The sequence below is a fragment of the Aptenodytes forsteri genome, unplaced genomic scaffold (assembly GCF_000699145.1).
Source record: "Aptenodytes forsteri isolate BGI_AS27 unplaced genomic scaffold, ASM69914v1 Scaffold55, whole genome shotgun sequence".
Classification (NCBI taxonomy): domain Eukaryota; kingdom Metazoa; phylum Chordata; class Aves; order Sphenisciformes; family Spheniscidae; genus Aptenodytes; species Aptenodytes forsteri.
The window spans coordinates 6,955,352-6,963,666 of record NW_008796063.1 but is presented as its reverse complement, the minus strand read 5'-3'; the positions used below and the strand labels follow the sequence as shown (position 1 = coordinate 6,963,666).

Genomic DNA, 8,315 nt, shown 5'->3' with positions numbered 1-8,315 from the left:
GCTTGTTACTTGGGAGAAGAGACCGACCCCCACCTCGCTGCAACCTCCTTTCAGGTAGTTGTAGAGAGCGATGAGGTCTCCCCTCAGCCTCCTTTTCTCCAGGCTAAAATATTAATTTTCTCCAAAAAATGCTGTACTTACCTCTGATATTAAAAAATATTAGTGTTCTTTCTCCTTTGCCGTTAATGCTTTTATTTCCATTTGAATATATCAGACTAATAAGTCTTGAGGCCAAAAGAAAGATAGAAAGAGTGTAAACATAATGGATGAGCACCTGACATCTGCAGGCTGAGGCAGGCTGAGGCTGCAATGTATAATCAGAGTAAGAAGTAGGAAAGCTCACATAAAAAATATGCCTGTCCTTGCTTTGCATTTCAAAGCTCTGGGAACAGTTAAAGAAACTGTCTTTCCAGGATCACAGATCTAACATTCTGGAGACGGAGAAAACTATTGAACAATAGCTTAGCACGCTATCCATCATCTTTGTTGAAGAATAATTTGAGGAACTTAGTAGTTCGCCTACAGGAACTGTATGGAGAGTAATGAAATCAAAGAAAAGATGGACGGTTCTTACTAGGGGAATAAGAACTTTATTTTGGAAGTGAAGATGCAAATGGACCCTTTTTTTACTGGAAAATACCACTTCTCTTTCCATTGACTCTTTTTATCAGAGTATAGAGCATTGTCCTAGCTTGAATATAGGGTGCATTTCCCAAACTAATGAACTTAGGGCTCTTTTTCCACTAGGAACAGGAGTGGTTATAGAAATGTGTGCTGGTGGTGTCTTCTGCGTAGCAGGTAATTCGTTTGCCATGGGGGACTCCCCAGTCAGACACTTCATTTTGTGTTGCTGCCATATTTCTTGCAAGGAGTGTTTGAGATGCTGTTGAAAAACAATTGGGTAAAAGTAGTTTGCTTGCTTCCAGCATGTAGTGACCCATGTTATGTGTAAATGGCTTGAACTTAGGTGCTCACTCTGCTGTGAAGGAGAAGCTTTCAAAAATACAGACACTTTTATAAAGAGCCATTTTCCTTACGTTGAGCAGTCCTGTTTGCCTTAAAGTGAAATTATCATTTAAATAGCAGAGACTAATCAGCAAGGGGATAGTTTGCTACTGTCAGAGAGCTCAAGTGCTTGTGCTTGATTTTTATTCAGCCTCTCATTTGGTCATTTCCACAGACCAAATAACCACTATAATCTCTAGCTCATCTTTAATTTTACCTTTCCATTTCCGTTTTAGCATCTTTCAGTATGTCAGTTCTAAATTTTCTGCTGGGGCTGTCAATGTGCTATGCCTTCCCTCTCCCTTAGATGTGCAGTGTATTATACCTCATTTATCCCCAAAGTTTTGTTTTTACAGGGAGACTTTTAAACAAAAATATAAAAATGGATCCTGTACATGCTCATTGAGGATGATTTTGTTTTGGTGTAGCAATGCCTTTTTCAAAACCCTTCTCAAAATGCACAGGCCTTTTCTAAGTAGAAGCAAAACAAAATGCTTCAGTAAGTATTCAAACTCTTGTATTGTGCTACTCCCTTGTACTAGTGGGCATGGCCTTTATCTACAGGGCAAGGAATCTACCTTCTTCATTGGATCAAGGAGTACCAAGGTGGGTTGTGCCAGACTAACGTAACAGCTTTCTTTGTCTGGAGAATTGATTATCTTATCAAATAAAACACAATAGATCTTATTTATTTGAACTTCACTGAAACATTTGATCAAGAGAGCCATTTGGGAAAGTATGAACCATGTGGGAGAAGATGGAAGTTAATAGAAGAATTGTAGGGTGCATAAGGAATTGTTTAAGCAGGGATAGGTTTAGTATTGTTGAAAGGAAAATGCAAGGATAAGTAGAATTCCTCAAAGATTAGCCTTAGGGTCTGCTTTATTTAGTATTTCTATTAATGGTTTTGGTGCAAAAAATTTGGTGTGTGCTGATAAAACTTGGCTAATGATGCCAAGTTCAGAGGATTCATAAATACACAAAAGCTAGATATGCAGAACTGAGCGACCCTAAGGATTAGAGTAAGGAGTGAGACAAAATTCAGTGAGACAAAACACAAGGCTCCACAGAATTGGGAGCTGAATACAAACTTCTTTTGTAAAATGTGGCACATGCAGTGGAAAGGACTAGAAGGGCTGTATACTTGTTTACAATAGGATGGCTGTTAATTCTCACATATAGGATGCACCAGGAGAAAAACTTCCACGGAGGTGGAAGTGTTCAAGTGCCTCTGTAGATGGCCTGGGAGACACTTCTCAGAGTTCTGGTCACCCACTGTGGAGGAAGATAGTGGGAACTAAATGCAGAAAAGGGTTGCTGGTAGGAGCCTGAGAGCCCCCTGAACCAGTGGTGAATGGAAGGACTGGCCTCCTCTAGCAAAGGCTGGCAGGAGATGTAATTGCTGCCAAGAAATACATGGATGGAGGGGAGGAGAAGGAAGGGGGATCAATACCAGCGAGAAAAAGAACCATCTATACTAAAGACTAGCATTGGCATTTAACGCTGTAACCCTGCCATGAATACAGCTAGAAGGAAGTTCTAACTTTTAGAAAGACTAAGTTCTGAATGCAGTTTCCAGTGGAGTCAAAAGTACACAAATTGCTGCTTCTAAGTTGAAGCTCCAGAAGGTTATGGAAGAGATGACTCGAGTTTGTAATAGCAAAGGATTAGACAGGACCTAAACTGAAAGATCCTTTTCAGTCCCACTTTTATGTGAATGCGTATGTACCAATCTGTAAGCAATGGAATGGGCTCAACAATAGGAAGAGTGGAGCAGTATATTTTAGTTTGGAATTGCAGGCATTAATACCAGGATTCTGAAAACTGCAGTTGGGAAAGTGGAGGGGGAGGGTTAGCTAATAAAAGTAGACCTTGTCCATCTTTCCACCCACACAGAACGACAACTGTGGACAGGGACCTGAAGTGTGAGAACAGCTGACCTTTGTTCATGTTGAGAGATAAGCAGTTTGCTGAAAAATGTGCTGAACTATTAAGAAGAGTTTATCTGCCAGTGTAGATAAGACCTAAGTATGATTTGTATCATCTGAGTAGCTTTTCTGAGCCTATTTGGTGCAGGTTATCTCGATGGTGTTTTGAAAATGATTCACTCCTGATTAGTGTTTAACCTCATCAATCCCTAGAGCAAGGATTCATACTTCTGATGGTAGCTAGGAAGGTGGTACTTTAATCGTTTGTCTTTGGTTTGTCATCAGTGCAGGGGGGGAGTTCTGTACTGGATCAGCCAGGAAAGGTCTAATTTTCAGTTTTAATTGTACTTAATAGGGTAGCTAGTGTAGCAACATCAATATGGGGCAGGAGAAAATTGGAAATGTATGACTGTTTCAGTGTTTTAGCATCTTTAAAATGCTCCTAGCTCCAACAGGCTAGCTTAAATGCCTTGTGGTATTATTATGTAGGCCTTGTCCTTAAGCTTCAATCTTTCCTCCCTTGGGACCTCTTGGCCGGTGAATATTTTTAAGCAAAGCACATCTTCACCTGGGCTATATTCTCTTTCCTCACAAGTTACATTATTAAAGGGAATATGCTTGTAAATAGACCTTTGTGCAGGAATTGTTTGGAGAGGAAAAAATGAATGTGGCTTGTAGTAGCAAAAGCACTGCACAATATTTGCAAACATTTCTTAAAGGGCATAGTGAACTTGAAATGTTAGTGAGTTAAAAGATTAATGTGATAAGTGCCTCAAGGTTCTCTTGAACTAGCTGTGATTATGTAAGTGTTGTTTGTTATTTTAAAATAACTTACAGAAATTGCCATGTTGGATTGGATTATTTACTAATCCATCTCTGGTCCAGTGTCAGAGACAATGGTGTCCTGGCCTAGATAGGAAAATCCAGAGTAACGTGCAAGACATGAAGCAGACTTTTAGAATGAAAGTTTGTTAACTCTCATCAGCACGGATTTTACTTAAGCATAAATAATTTTATTTAGTGTCCCCCCCACCTTTTTAAAAGTAAAAACTTCTGCAAATGGGAGATATTATGCATAGAATAAATAGAAAAATGTTTTGCTTTGATACCCTTTCAGTTATATTCTTTCTTATTTGAAACTATATGCAGCAAAGTTGTAAAGTATCACAGAGAAGTGAGATTCTTAAATTGCTGCTGTTTCTATAAATGATGCCTTTTTATCTTGCAGTTCTGTTTGAGGAGACAAAATGAAAAGTATTTTTTGCCTTAACGTTATGATTCGATTTTTACTGTGTGGCTGCTCCTTCCTCTATGTACTATGCTGTTAAGTGTGTTACGCAGGTTTGTTGGCGTATGTCTGTCTTCTCCCTGAACTGATGAGGAAGAACTGTAAGCTAGAAAGTCCAGCCTGAAGTGAGCTGCCAGAGTGAGAGCAGACACTGCACCAGGCTGTCAAGAGAATTGGGCCTGTGATAGCTGGCAAGATTCCCATTTTGAAAGCAAAGATGGGAGGTGTTGTGGGCTGAGTGGATCCCTGTGTTTAGTGAACACCTGGAATCAGTTAGTGTCTGGAAGTTATTTTCAAAGTGCTGACCTGAACAGCTGAAATAAGAGCTCAGGGCTCCTGTTCTCAAATGAAGCTTTCTGTGGGGTTAGAATAGCTTGTAGAAAATGGAGCCAGGCCTTTTCAGCAGAAAGAAGATAAAACATGCCCAACTACTCCATGTAGCCAAGGCAGTTAAGAGGTGGAGATGTATGGAACCCTCTTTCCCTCCCTGTCACTGATGTAAAATGCAGGGAGTGCATTGGCAAAGCTTATTTTTAAAAAAAAAATTTTTTTTTTCCTGGTGGCTGCTGATGCACTGAAATGTATTCTGCACTTATTTTGCTCATCACCTGGCAGCGAAAAGTTTCTTGTAATGAAGTCATGTCTGTTGCAGAATATCATTTTTGTAAGAGAACAGCGTGTTGGAAACCTCTGCACATTGAAGCAGCTCTCAACTTTTACTGCCTCTTGCTATAAACGGAAATAGGATCTGTCAGAGTGCCTGACCTTCCAACGTAGGTACAGTTTTGGCTTTTCTAGAAATGTATTTACTTGAAATCTTGAGCATCTCTTCCCTCCTTTTCTAGTACCACTTTGACTCAGTCCTTACCCACTCCCTTCCTCTACGTTGTTCTCAACTCTCTTGTCAGTAAAGTTAACAATTGCTATGCCTGTTTGTGGGGAGTAATGAGCAACTTTTGCAAGAACCATTTTCTAGCGCAAGTTGTTCTTGCTGGACTTGCTTTTGAATTCTCATTAGTTGTTTAAACTCTCTTCCAGAGATACTCTGATATGAACAGCATAGTGAAAGGAAGATCAATCTTCTGGGTAGGAAGAAACATGAAATTCTGGATTTTCCTGAGTTATACCCTGCTGACCAAGTTAATTTCTTTTCTGTTTTAATGAAACAATCATTCTCTTTCTGTGGTACACATGAAGCTGTTCAGTGAGGGCTTGAAATCCTACTAACTTTTCTAAGATGGACAGAAATAGGGTATTTGGCTTTGACTGAGAATGCGTTTAGTATCAGTATCCTCAATTAGAGAAGTCAGCTGTTCATCAGTCAGCTTGGACAGTTTTCGGTGATATTTCACAGCTCTGCTATTGGCTTGGTTCAGAAGATGATGCTTTAACCTAGTTATGAATTCTTTTTACTCAGTTTTGCTAGTATATTTGCAAATAACATTTCTGACTGTATGCTCTTTGTATTCCCAGAGTTAAAGCTTTGTGGCTTCAGGTGGTTTTTTGTAAATGTAGCAGCCAAGGTTGATGGCATCAAGCCTGTTTTGTGACAAGCCTTTCATTTAGGCCTGATGGTTTTCAGTGTGACTTTGGCAAAGACATCATCTGCCTTCTGGATAGCTGGCCCACTTGTCAAGGTGACAGAACACCTATCGGCTCGCCTGTCTGCAAGTAGCTGGCAAGGGCAAATGCAATTGGCACTTTGTAATAACTGATATATTTTGGAAGGCTGGCAGAGAGGAAGAGTGAAAAAGTACTCTGAATTTGTTTTTTTTCCAATTGGGTAGACATAGGTCTTGGAAAATGCGTGTGCTCCTGTCTATATGGCTTATGATAGCTAGTAAAGATAAACATGCTATTTCTCAATGTCAGTCTTTTGACAGTAGTTAGATATTTAAAATTGCTTTTTTCTAAAATATTTGTCTGTGTCTTGTATCCTGTGCTGTTCTTTTCAATGATGGTGTGTCTAGGTCAGTAGAGTTTCACAGAATCATAGAATACCGGGTTGGAAGGGACTTCAAGGATCATCTGGTCCAACCTTTCATGGCAAAAGCACGGTCTAGACAAGATGGCCAACACCCTGTCCAGCCAAATCTTAGTGTCCAATGTTAGGGAAAAGTTTGGAGGATACAAATTAAACCCTTAACTTTGCCGTTCTGTTTTATGTTTTCATGATGTATGTTGGTTAAGTATTTGCCAGAAGTGACTTTCATGGACAGTCTCTAGTACTGCGTGATGTTAGTAGTTAAGTGTCAGACAAATCTGGTAATATACAGTGTTAAAAGAACTGCACTTTTGTGTCTAAGATTGTAAGGGCTACAAAATAAATATTTGGCCCTTCAGAATTAAAACATCAGAAGGATGGTTACCAAAGTTTTAGCATCCATATCAGTCCATGGCTTTTGTCAGGGAGAATGGGGTGCTTTTGGTGTTAAGTTGGGATTCAGATCTATGGTGTAGGGGCTAAATCACTACATGGAATTTGATGGAATTGTATCTGACAAGAATCTTGCTGATGGCCTCAAATTGCACGTGGGTTTTCATAGTTTTAAGGAGCTGTTTCTCACTAGATTGTTTCTTATTCTTTTCTGTGCTTGATAATTTGGAATTTTGTTTGTGTATGTTGTCCCCTGCATTTTCCCTCCTTGCTGTGCTAGGGGAGCTTAAGGGACTTAGCTGAAACGAGAAGGAAATAACTACCTTCTCTTCCACAAACTGCTGCGTTTGTCAGAGGCAGCTTGAGGGCCCAGGTTGTCTTGCTGTTGTGGAAGAGCTGCAATTCCCTTCTGTCTGAACAATAAGCTTTGTGTCTGTTTGTACAGTAATGAACTGCTTTTGTTTCCTTCAGAAATGTGCTCTGCTGTCTGGAGCGTTTCCATTTACAGACTACCCTTGCCAAATTAATTTTATTTAATTATCTCCCAGGGCTAAGCTTGAATACATTTTGTGTTAAATTCACCGTTTCTCCCTCTTCTGAACGAAATGGACTTAATATCCTTGTTAAAATCTGATTAAAACTAAAATTGAGTTTTTTGAAGTCTGATTATCCCATGAAATGGAATTTTTAAACCTAATTATGAATGGATTTGCATACAATTTTAGCACCATTGAAAAGAAAGTTGAAATAAATTTATTAATGAAATCCTCTTCTGCTGTCTCTTTGGGCCATGACGATTGCTGGAGAGTGAGGGAGGAGGAGGGAAGGCGAGAACAAAAACCCTCCCTCTTTTGAAATATACCCTCCCCCCACCCATATTGATTCCAGAGCTGGTTTGACCCTGTCTCATTTTTATTCCTCTCTGCCACACAGCCCAATTTAGGTAATTGATGGCCTTTCAGAGGGTAACTACACAGTTGAGCTGGTTTCATGTATTTAAAGCCTTTGTGCTTTCTGAAGGGAGGATGTGGGGGGGGGGGCAACATTTGTTTCAACTATTATGTTCTTCCCCTTCTTTTCTGAGGTAGCCCTGATACAAAATCAATAGGCAGCTCTTGTTTCTCCTTTCTCCTTTCTGAGAAGCTGTATGTTTGAGCATTTATTTTAAGCCTGATAAAAAAATTGATAGTTTTACAGACCGTGGTGAATATGCACATGGGATTTGTGATTGTTTATGTACTTCCCTGGGTTTGAAGCAAAAAATTTCTTTGTAGAATATATTTAAATCTCTCACTACAGTAATTGTGCCCATTCCCTCAGGATTTTGGAAGTGGTCCTCTATGGAAAAAGGAGTGCCAGTGGAGGATATATCTGCTTGTCTGACTCCAGCTTTTTCAAGCAGGTGCAGAGGACAGCAAGATGCCTGTGCAGTGGGGTATTGGTTTCACATGGAAGCTCATACAGTTGAACCTTTCTGTATGTTTCTCGCACTGATTGAAGTCATCCTCTTACCCAGGGTTACAAAAAGCTCTTTGCACTGCATAAGCATTAGTTACAAAATTTTAAGAGTGTCTTCTCTCATAGAATCATTAAGGTTGGAAAAGACCTCTAAGATCATCAAGTCCAACCATCGACCCAACACCACCATGCCCACTAAACCATGTCCCTAAGTGCCTCATCTACTCGTCTTTTAAATACCTCCAGGGATGGGGACTCA

General features: G+C 39.8%; 1 protein-coding gene across 1 annotated transcript in view; it reads left to right on the top strand.

Annotated features, from left to right (window-relative positions):
* Nucleotides 1–8,315, top strand: part of MAD1L1 (MAD1 mitotic arrest deficient like 1) — a 393,552-nt gene that overhangs the window by 19,672 nt on the left and 365,565 nt on the right. The window lies entirely within an intron of this gene.